Below are 12,764 nucleotides of genomic sequence, written 5' to 3'. Positions count from 1 at the left end.
CATCTTCAGCAAAGTTATGGTGACAGTACAAATTACCATGGGTAGAGAAGGCTGCAATGGTGATTCCTCAAATATGGCACTGCTGGGGAATGCAGGTTACAAAACAGCCCTCTCCTACAGTTTTGAGGGTTAAACTGTGCCCATAATAAATGCTAAGCTACAATTCAAACCTTTTTTAGCTAACTTGAGGCTTTTTTTAAAAGCAGTTTTTCCTAGCTCAGGCCAAGCATTAGGCGAAGAGCTGGAAGTAGCGAGAGAAAAAGGGATTTATGTGCATGCACCAAAAGGAGAATATATCCCTTTGTGAATGATTTCCATGGGTCCCCTACCTACAAATGAAGATATATGAGATATAACAATTCATTGTTCTGACACACATTACAATCATGATGTGCAGTTTTTAATGCATTGTGTTACATTAAGCTTAGCCCATGGTCTAACACCATGTAACATAAATTTCTGTGAAGGGAGTAACGTAACACGATACTGTCTTTTAAAAGACACACATGATTTTTTCAGATCACCTACTTTTTATCCATGAATGCCCAATCTAAAAATCAAGGTGGCAGACGAAAGTGGAGTGAATGAGTATCCACAAACCAGAGTATTTATCTTATGTAGTTTTGCTCATTGCTACCTGTAGTCAATGACTCCAGTCAATTTTTATGTTGTAATGCATGAGCAAAGTTGATGGACATATTTTTTTGTCACCCCCAGTTAGATTTTATTCAGGGTCAATCAAGGGAGACCTAACAGCCGTTAAGACTGTAAAACACACTGAGAATTCTCACAAGTGTTTATTTCTCAGTGGAGAGAGGAGCTTTGATTATGAACCTGCCACTAACTTTGTTTTGACTGCTCTCTTTTTGTCCTACCTTGCACGTAGATTTTCTGTTTTAATTTATAGCTTATTTTAAAATAGAAATATCAGTGTAAGTGATTCTCATTGAAATGAAAAAAAAATGAATTATTGATTTGGCAATAACTGGATAGAGCAACATTTCCAATGAAAGGTCAAATTAAAATCCGAAGTTGTCATGGTTTAACCTCAGCTAGCAATTAAAACCATGATATCTGTATGCTCACTCCCTCTTCCGCAGCTGGCACACCTCCAAGGAGGGGAGAGAATATAAAGGGAAGGGAGAAACTCAAGGACTGAGATAAAAACAATTTGATAAAATAACAAAATAATGCTAATATTGTACTACTACTATTGATACACATAAAATATAAATAAAATATGAAATAAATGGTACTCAATGCAATTCCTCACAAACTCCATCCTTGCCAAGCAGCCAGTCCTGGGAAGAGAGAGAGCACCCTGGTCCTGAACAGCCAATCACAGGGAGAGAACAAAAAAAGGCCAAAAAGACAGAAAGGCCCAGAGGCCACTGTGAAACGTCAGGATGGCAAAGGCTGAACTAAAGGAACTCCTGAACAGAACTCAACCAGAACCATCCAGAACTGGAACTGGTCTCACAAGCTAGAAAACCCAACTCTCCTCAAAAATGAAGCATGATGCTAATGGGATGGAATACTCTCACTGATCACCCTGGATGCCTGTCAAGCTCTGCCCTATCCCTGCCCCCCTTCCTTGCTGCCTTACACGTGTGGGCAGAGAGCTCAGAACAGGCCTTGGCTCCCAGACAACAACTAAGATATCAGTAAACTCTTATGTTCTCTCTGTTTCAACTCTAAGACACTGGAAAGTTACTTGAAGAAAAGCATTAACTCTCTCCTGGAGTGTTATCTTATTTTTTTCAAACTAAATCTGAACAACTTTGCTAGCTATGAAATAGAATAATTTCTAATTGTGTTAAGAAAATTAACTTGCTTTCAGTTAAACCAGCACAGAAGTTTAAAGAATTCACAGAATAAAGCTGCATATAAACAATCTCTGGGTGGGGGGAAGGGAGAAGAAGTAAATTCTGTATGTTTTTACATATTTATACATTTGCTTATATATCTCCCCTTGAGTCATTAGAAAGATTCAGGAATTTTTAAGACTTTTTTTGTCAATGTCTTGAAACTAGTCTTCAATGCCTGCTTGATTCCTAAGTTCTTAACTTTGTTTTTAATTGAACCTATTCTGTGGTATGATACAAAACAAAACAATGAAACTCGTGGACATGAACTGACATCTGTGTGGGTTTGATTGATCAAATGCTTCAATGCAAAGTTTAAATACCAGCAAAGGTGATTCCTCCTTTTTTTTGGCCACATCTGAACACTTCCCAGAGACTGAACAACCAGGACAATATTCTCCAATGAAGAAAAAAATCTTTGGCAGTGCTTAGCAGACAGGAACATGTTGGTAGCAGACAAAGGTGGAAGACTACAAAGTAGCTGGCACCAAATAGGCAGATCATGTTAATCTCCCTTATGGTGCCGCATGTGATGTTCTGAAAGCTTCTCATGAGTCAGTAAAAAAGGAAAATATTATCTGTAGACTGTAGCATCAAGATGAAGCAGTATTTAGAAAGTCTAAGGGACAATAAAATGTATGCTTTTAATAGGACAGCAATCATTATTGACAGAGATAAATATACTGTCATGAAAGAGCTTGACATTCTAAAGCAATGGGAAGGAAATAACACAACATTGTGATTGAAGCTTAGCACTGTACAGTAGCAGTTAGCACATTTAAAGTAGTTTCGAAATTAGTGTGTTATAATTGGGTAATTATCATAATGGAAGAGTTTCTAGTGTGCTCTTGCAGGAGTCTGTTCACCAGGCCTAAGCTATTCGATATATTTATTAATCACCTGTGAGGAAGTATAAAATAATTGCTAGTAAAGCCTGCTGCTGGCACAAATGTTGTTGACATTGTAAGTAATAAGAACAGATTACTTCTGTAAAGCAATTTAAACTGCTGGGTGAGATAAACTAATTTAAAATATATAATTTTAACAGTGGAAAATCAGGGTCATACATGTTGGAGCAAAGAATATAAGTCAGACTTACAGAATGAAGAACTGTGACTTGAAACCAGTAATGCTGGCAAAGTACTGTTGGGTTGTGATGGCTAACCAACCGAATGTGGGCCCAACTGTAATACTATAGCTGACAGCAAGTGGGTATCATCCATCAATATACTGACATGCCGGTATTATGTAGGAGTCTTAATATCCAGAAATGCCAAAAGACGGAGGCTCTGGCTGGTTTCACATCCCCGGTTCTATACTTTAAAATGAGAAAAAAAGCTTGTAAGGCTCAGAACAAATATATGGGAGTGATACGGTACTTGGAAAACATACCTCACATAGTAAGGCACAAGAAGCTAAGGGTATTTAGTCAGCAAAGAACAAAAGAAGCAATTTAGTCAGTCTGTAGACTACATAGAGAAGGAATTTCTGATAGCAACAGGTACACAACCCAGGTGAAAGAATGAGTAATAGGATAAAACAACAAGCTCAACTAGACAAAATTAGGATTGAATTAAAGGGCTGAATTTTAAGTAACAAGTAATTAACTACTGGGAAAACTACCAACAGGTAAGGGAGACAGAGGTATTTAAGATTGGATATTTTTCTGTAAAATAAGCTTTAGCTTAAAAGCAAGTAAGGGCTCAGTGTAGAAATTAGCAGGTCAAATGTGTGCAGTGGTTTAGGCCAGACAGTCTTAGTACAATAGTTTCCTCTGTCACTACAAGTCTGCTTGTCAAAATGCATGTACCCAAACTGAGGAACCAAGCTTTTGTACTGAAGACTCAGCTGCAGGATCAGACATCCAACCTGTTGAGAACAAACTTAAGACTGAAATCCTGTTCCTAGACTATTAAGGGTTTTGTTTTGGTTTGGTTTTTTTTTGTTGTTGTTATTGGTTTTCTTTGTTTTGGTTTGTTTTTTTTTGTTTGGTTGGTTTTTTGTTTTTGTTTTTGTTTTGTTTTGTTTTGTTTTCATGGGGAAGGAAGGCAAGATAGATGTCTGTGGTGTTTTGATTTGGTTTGGTTGGGTTGAGTTTTGGATTTGGTTTTGGGTTTTGTTTTGTTTGGTTGCTTTTGGTTTTGTTGCGTTTTTGGTTTCTTTTTTTTACACACAGGGTGTTCAGGTGCAGAAGATGCTAGAAATAATTACAACAAAATGCCACATTGTAAATATTTTAGCAATAATGATTTTGCTAAAATTAGCCTGATCATGCCAGTTTAATGTGATTTTCATATCTCTAGTCTTCAGTGAGGAATTAAAATATTTCTATTTTCAGAAATATAATTGGTTGTTTTCAATATTATACTGATTTGACTGGGATAGAGTTAACTTTCACAGGAAGCTGGGAGGGGAAACAACCAGGACAGCTGACCCAAGCTATGTAAAAGAATAGTCCATACCATATGATGATATACTCAGCATGAACCTGGGGGAGCTGGCCTGGGGAGGAACTCACTGCTTGGGGAATTGCTACTTTTTGGGCCTCTGTTTTTTCCAGGACTGGCTGTTTGGTGTGATTTTGTTCGAGCACAAACCACAGACTGGGTCTCCCTACTTCCAGGATTGGCTCTATGGGCCCAGTGTTCTCAATTGCTGCTCAGGAGTGGGCTGTCATTGTTTTTCTGGGTTGATGAGCAATTGCATTGTGTATCCCTCTCTCTGTATATTCTTTCATAGTTATTATTTGTTGCTCTTTATCTCTTCCTTTGCTGTTCTATTAAACTGCTTTTATCCTAACCCCAGAGGTTTATATTTTGTTTCTTGATTCTTCTCCCCATCCGACTGGGTGAAGGAGGAGTGAGCAAGCATCCATGTCTTCCTAGTTGCTGGCTGGGGCCAAACCATGACAAATATATATATATAGCTTTCAAAGTACTTACTGGAGCAATAATTCATAATCCATCAGAAAGCATGAGCATAATAGTAAACTAAGCCCTTGAAGTATCAGGTGTATCTTGCTTAAATTAAACTGGGTAAGGATTAGGTGTCTAGTCTGTGCCTGCTAGGCTTCTTTTACACTGAAGAGAAACAGACATCTCTAGAGTTCAGTTCATGCTGAGTAAGCTGGGTATCTAAAACTGTTTGGATGATTCATCATCTACAAATGACTGAATTTAGATGAGATGAATCCACACAATGTTTTAAATCAAAATGTGATCCCCTCCAACTCAATTGTCTTTTAATCCTGGAGATGTTTGAAGTTTGTAGGCACTGCATTTCCAGCACTGACCACAGGGAAAATTCCTCTAGGCATGCAGCAAAACACATCAGAACTGACCATATCCAGCATGCCACTCCTGTGGCTAGTTTCAAAATTCCAGCAAGGCTTTCTGTCCTTTCATTATATTTGGAGTGATTATTTGCCATTGTTTTTACTGCTCATTTTAACCAAAACTGCCCTGGATTTAGAAGAACATGGGTCAATGAATAATTTTTCCTTCCAGGAAGCAATTCTCAGTGAGAGCACAGAAAATATTAGACAAAGAAAAAAAATTTTTTTTCTCCTGTTAGTGCAGCTTCATGTTTGCTGTAATAATTCCATATGACTGAAGCAGAGAGAGAAAGAAGAATGACAATGCATCCAAGTGGCTACATCACCTTCCTGTGGGAAAATATTAATATGGAAAATGGTAATCCATCACAGAGCAGGTGGATTAGGAAGGGCTCCCATCTCCAAAAGTCCCCGCTTACCTGCTCATATGGATTCTATCTTAGGGGACTTTCCTGCACAGAAGAGGGAATTTAAACAAGGTGAAAATTCAAACCTCTGAGCTGCTGTGTAAAACAGTGACACCAATGCATTTAGACTTTTAAGGAAAAGATGTAGCTGTCTAAATTAATTAGAGGGTTCAGGCAGGGCATCCTGAGTATAAGGAAGCACCTGAAAATACATCAGAGAAGGCACTGAAAGGCCAAATTTGAGATGGTAGGTATGGTTTTCATGCCGGTACTTTCTGCAGTCTCCTGCTTAGATTCTAGTTGGAGAGATGTAATGTCCCAGTGACTGTACCGGCAGTCTATGCACACAGTGTGGTTGCTGGGAATTTCTAGAGATGTTCAGAAGTTAGACTAAACATAGATGTTTACTTTAAATTAAGAAATCTAGTCAAATTAATACACTAAAAATAAAACTGAAATCAGATGTAAACCACCCATAACCTCTATTAAAGCTTAGATTTTGTCAGCATTATTTCGGTGTGTTAGAAAGATTGTACTACTCAGTGGCTCAAACAAAGCTACTTGGGAAATTAGTAGAAAAACATTAAATTTTTAAGGTCAGCATAGACTTTATTAAAATAATGATTATGTCTTCAAATCCAGAAATGTATTACTTTTTCATCCTTTACTCTGATGCTGATATTGGGTTTTGCACTTTTTCAAATGTTTTACTGTACAGAAAATCCTCTGGTTTTATGTTTATTTTAGCTGATCTAGCAGGCACAGCAAGTATTTTCGTCATTTAATTGACATTGCTCATGTCAAAATTCAGAAATATGTTGAAGGCTAAAAACGCAGGGTTGTTTTCTCTTCTAGTCTGTGAATAAAAAAAAAGAAATGGAGAAGATAACATGAACAAAACCCTATGGTTAAGGGGTCAGATTTCCAAAGATATTTTGGTGCCTGGAGATGGAGGCAGGTGGCTACTGTGAGTTTCAAAATCCCTCCGACATACTAAGTGTCTAACTCCTATTGACTACAGGGGAAATGAGGCACTAGCCATTTACTTGCTTGTTAGACATCTAAGTATTAGGTCCTGGAGACAGGAAAGAATCTCTCAGTTCATTAAATAAAGTATCCACTTTGTTCATCTAGTAATCTGGCTAGTTTTACATAAGTTTCCTTTTTCTAAGGAAAAAAATGATGCTGCATGTTTAAGACAGTTAAATACAATTAATTAAACCAGTTTTATGCATTTAAATTGATTTTTAGTTTCCATGCCAATGCATTTTGATACAAACTCCAAACAAAATCGTCATTTAGAAAAGTATTTTTCAATTTTCTGAGGTCATATGGATGTCAAATGCAAGCATCTGAATAAATTACAATAATTCTTTCACTCTCACTGTGTGTATCTATATGATAAAACAAAAAACATATTGAAATGTATAAAATATACATTGCAAATATGGTTGCAAATCAGCTGGTGTTGTTTATTATGCCAATAAGTGAGAAAGAAGTTAATTGCCAAGTACAAATGCAAAGCAAAAATTAAATCAGGTAGGTTTCCTTCTCATTGTTTTTAATCCTCATTAAAGTTGGAAACTTAAATTACTATAACCAAGTAAAGTCTAACAGGGATATGTAAGATACAGTCCTATGAAATACAGCCAGAATCTCTTAAATCTATCCTTTCCAGAATCACAAGAAATGTTTCACCTTTTCCTTCCACCTATTGATCCGGGTCTGTGAAGATTTCTGTGCCTTAATCAATGCAAACATGACATGATGTAAGTGACCTCTTCTCTGAGTTTATGATTACCATCAGCTCCGTTGCCAGCATATCAGAGGTAACATTTGCCAGTAATAACCCATAATATTCAGAGCTTTTCCATGTCTGTGTTACACTTCTCAAGCAACAGCTGGGCCCTTTGAGTGCTGGAGTTTAATTCCTTGATTTGCAGAACCCTCAACACATTCCTCCTCGGTGTCTGTCTGGCAAACAAAATAAAACACTCTGCTGTTGGAAAAGAGAAGGACATAGCCCAAATCTCACATCATCAAACTGAAAAGAGCGTATACATGCTGCAGCTTGTATGTATTAACTCTATGCTCTGCAAATGCGCTGCTTAAAATGTGCGGGGAATGAAGTAGATCAAATCATAATGCAGAATAATTGATGAAAAATAACATCCTCTTCTTTTTACTGACACTCAGGCCAAAATGTTTTATCTCTTTGTTTTCTAAATCTTGGTGCATCTTGCTGAGAAAGCCAGGAGGGGTGGAAGAGGGCAGGGAGCTAAATTTTCATTTTGAGTGCATGAATAATGACACTTGTGTGCGTAACTTTTTTACACCACTTGGAAAATTGCCTCCTATTGCATTTCTTTGAGGCTGGAAGAATAGCCTTTATACATCTAAGGGTTATAAAAGGCCTAAAGTAAACATTTAATGGTATGGAAACAATCATGTGACATCATTCCAGTAAATAAAGCTTTGTGCTGTGCAGCTTGTTTTACAATAATGGTGTTACTTAGTTGTTTATTTGTCTTACAAGCAGCTGGAAAAAATAAATGAAAGTAAAAGAGAACAAACAAACCAACCAACCAAAACCAAACAGGTCCACTTAGGGAACTACCTTGTCCAGTGGTGAAAAAATATTCTCAGTTTTACTGTACAAACATAAAACTGAATACGATGGAGGTTGCTTGACTTGATCTTCTCCACACAAGTTTTGGTTTTATGTATAAATACATGAGTGCTTATTTACCCTAAACTGTTTAGTTAGAACCAGTAACTGACTCTAGCATTTACTAATTTGTTTTATTTAGTTATAAAGTCCTTGATCAGTCCCCTCTGCCTCCAGCAATCCCTGTTCCTTTGCGCAGGGGACCTTGTGGCCTCATATGGGCCATTTGGGCTTTCTCTTTGTGTTAACAGAAGAGCAAGAGGGACCTTAATGCTGTCCTCACTGGCCAGTATCCACAGCCTGCAAAGAGCTGCTAGATTCTTGGCACCTTCCATTGATTCTCATTTTTATTTAGTGTTGCATCACCCTAAAAGTGGAGTCAGGAGAGCCCACAGAGGCCTAGTCAAATTCCTGAGAGTTTGAAATATCTGAAGGAAGGAAGGGAGGACCAACTCTGTCCTGCACACAGACACAGGACAGAGCAAAGCTCAAGCTGCAAGTCCTTTTCACTGCCTGGTAGACCCCAGAATGATGAACACAAGGTCCTCTTCTCCTAGAAAGAGCTGTTCATGTGTTGGCAGCCTTTCCCAAGGTTTCTTGCAAGCAGGTTTTTGTACCACTGGCTCGCCACTGTGCTCAGGTTGGGGCTAGTCCACATCACCATAGCAGTGCTGGGATGTGAGATGAGCTGGCTCAGGGAAGCAAATGGACCTGCACCTCCTGGGGGCTTCCCTATGGGCTCTTGGCAGTCTCTGCTTCAAGAACTAGTATTACTGTCAATATGCTGGTGCTGTATGTACCGAGGGAAGATATTCCCTCCCGCGGCTCCCAGGCACCATCTGTGGGATGTGGCACAAATGGAACATAATGGTTACTCACTTATTTTGAGATAAGCGAGCTACAACTCAAATTTTCTCTCACTTGTCCTGGTGGAGAGCTTATATGTTAAGAGCACTTGTATAAAGTTGCTGGAATACAAAGTATGTATTATTTATTATTTTCATGCTTGCATCTGTTTCACCGAAGACAGGAGATGACACTTGAAGGGAATATAGGGAAGAGACGAGGTACATTAAAAGCTCACGAGGAACACTTTGTCAGCTAGTTCCTGCCTGTACACTGCCTTGACTAGATGAAATGCATGTGTATATTTATTCTATACCAGAAGTAAATAATGGTGATATATAAAGGTTTTTAAAGTACAACTTGAAGATAAATTAAGTACTCAGAGGTGGAAATGTGAGCAATGATATAAACTGTGTGCCTCGCTGTCACCTGATTTGCACTTCTAATTTTGTTTCATGGAAAATGGTTATTGAAATATTTTGAAAGTATTTGACAGCATTTGGGTTGGAATTTTTTGCCACTCCGCCTGCCAAGCACAAGATGTTAATAAGTGCAAGTTCAGTCAAAAGGGGAATCAGGTCAGTGTCTTATCTGGCTCATAAAAGCTTCCTACCACAGAAAAGATGTCATAAGTCTTTTTATAATAATGAATATTTTGCCACTTCGGAAAGAATTTGAAAGGGGAAAAGCATCTGATGCAGATCATTAAGATAATTTATTTTAAAAGTATGGCATTCTTCATCTGTTCCATATTGTGTATGCCCAGGCAGCTAGATGCCTTTGGGTGAGGGCTTCTTGCAAAAAGAGAGAGAAAATAAATCACTTTGGTAAAGCTTAAGAGGTGGAGAGGTAACAGCAGGCAGGCTCCTGGGGATAGATCCTTCTTTGGAGTAAATTGCTGTAGCTCTTCTGGAGTTATGACAATTTAGACCAGCAAAGAGCTCCCCTTTGAGCTCTATACTTGTCCTTTTGGGAATTGGACTAGACCATTTCAACACATATATTGGAGGAGATGTACAATCTTTGCTTCTATTTATAAAGTGTAAAAAGAGGCAATCTCTTCAAATTGTGGGAGTTTATCTTGAAGTTTATATGATATTCTTTCATAAATTGCTGTTGTAGCAAGAGATTGAAGCCATTTATCAGCAAGTGTTGGAGATGTTACATTGATGCATTATGATACATTTAGCTACCAATATTTAGCTATCAATATGATACATTTATCATCAATATCTAGCCAATACTACCAATGATTTAGCAGGAGAGGTTAGATGAAAATACTTTGATGTGTCATTACAGAGACAGAGTGTCTGGAATGAAAGACTCCAATATCATTTATATTTCTTCTGTTGCTGTGTCCCAAAATTGCATCACTGCAGACCAACAGTCTTTTTTAGAGAGTGTCTTCCCTTTACAAGTAGGTGGTTTTGCCTACTGCACAGCTCTGAGTCCCAGATTACAAACATCCAGGTGACAGATTTTGGCATAGATGTTTGCAGATGATGAAATCCACCATCAAGCTTAAAAGAATAAGATTGGAGCATAGACAGCCTATTCTATTACTGCTCAACTGTTTGTGTTACTAATCATAGTTACAGAAGGGAGCTAAAAGAGCTGCAAAGATGTAGGTTTGCACTTGAGGGTTTTTGTTTGTTACCAATCAATTTGCAAAAATATGAATGACCATAAAAGCAGGTTAGTAAAGAGATTAGCACCCCAAATCACAAGCATAAAGCACAGGTTAAGAAGAGGTGCTCAAAACAGGTGCCTGAATATGTTGGATAAACTGGACTGACAAAAGCTGCCTGTCACTCGAGCAGTCAGCAGTGATCCAGTGGAGCTGCAATGTCACAATCATAGAATCATAGACTAGTTCAGGTTGGAAGGTACCTTCAAAGGTCATCTAGTCCAACTTTTCTCCAATGAGCAGAGAAATCTGCAGATAGATCAGTTTACTCAGAGCCTTATCTAACCTGGCCTTGAATGTTTCCAAGGATGAGGCACCTACCCTCCTAAATGCTCTTTCACATTTTTCAGGGCATTTCAGCTCAAGAATAGTAGGAATCTGTTAAGGATAGCTAGCTATTCATGAGCCAATCATTTTGTAACTGAATATTATATAGCAAAACATATGTAGCCATGGGGATAAATTGCAAATAGCACTCCTGAACTCTGGAAATAAATGCTTTGGTTTAGCAAGGACAGACACAGGAAGAAGTAGTAAGTGAAGGCTCGACGCTGCGTACACACACAGAGACCACAGCAGCTTATGTGGCAGTTGGTCCAGCTGAGGCTCACTGAAGACAGTTAGAACATTCTTGTTCACATTAATGCTTGTCCCTAATGGTCATTTAGAAAACAGCCACTCAACAGGATCACACATCATCACTATAAACTCCCAATCAATCCGGAACTTGTACGGGATTTGCTACTCCAACTAGATCACTACAAGTTGATGGGATGAGATGCTGGAAAGAAGCTCCATGGAGAGAGATCTGGGGGTTCTGGTCAATGGCAAGTGGAACATGAGCCAACAGTGTCCCTGGCAGCCAAGAGGGCAACCATGTCCTGGGTGCATCCAGCACAGCATTGTCAGCTGGGCAGGGAGGTGGTTGTCCCGCTCCACTCTGCACTGGTGTGGCCTCACCTGGAGCACTGTGTGCAGGTCTGGGCAACACAGGATAAAAAAGAGATTAAGCTACTAGAGAGTGTCCAGAAGAGGGCTCTGAAGTTGGTGAAGGGTTTGGAAAGGAAGTCATATGAAGAGTGGCTAAAGTCACTTTGGTTTGTTCAGCCTGGAGGAGACAGAGGGGAGACCTGGGCTTCCAAGGGGAGGAGGAGGGGCAGGCGCTGATCTCTCTGGTGACCAGTGACAGAACCTGAGGGAATGACAGGAAGATGTGCTGGGAAGGTTTAGGTTGGACATTAGGAAAAGGTTCTCCACCCAGAGGGTGGTGGAGCCCTGAACAGGCTCCCCAGGGAGGTGTCACGGCCCCAAGCCTGACAGTGTTCAAGAAGAGACTGGATAACACCCTCAGACACATGGTATGAACTGTGGGGTTGTCACATGCAGGGCCAGGATTTGGACTCGATGATCCATGTGGGTCCCTTCCAACTCAGGACATTCTATGATTCTGTGATTCCCAGAACAACAACTCTGAAATAGTTTTTCCTATAAAGTATTTTCAATTAATCATGCTGAGAAAAGAAAGTTTTTTCACTAAGTTTATTCTCATTCCTCCAAAACCCTAATTTAGTCCCAAAGTCTCAGAGTGCCTCAGCTGGATTATGTGCAGCTCTATTAATGAACAACACCTTAACTTAAGTTTCTGTGGTGATGAAAGCTATTCAGACACATGTCTCAAAAAGACTATGAAAATATCAGGATGACCTGACAAAACTAGCTGAATAAGCAACATGAAAACTGATGAAATAAAACATAAAAGTATAAGGAGAAAGCATCCTTGTATGTAGCTCAGTGAAGTTCTAAATGGGAAGATGGCTGTGCTCAACAAAAGCAGGCAAGATGTTTGGATGTATATGAAATTGGATGATAGTAAGGCAGAAAATAAAATGTCATTGTATTTTATGGCATTTATGAATACTTTACCTCCTCTGGAATACTGTGCTCAGTTCTGCTGACT

This window comes from Nesoenas mayeri (assembly GCF_963082525.1).
Source record: "Nesoenas mayeri genome assembly, chromosome: Z".
Taxonomy (NCBI): Eukaryota; Metazoa; Chordata; class Aves; order Columbiformes; family Columbidae; genus Nesoenas; species Nesoenas mayeri.
The sequence above is the reverse complement of the archived record's forward strand: the minus strand, read 5'-3'. Positions refer to the sequence as shown.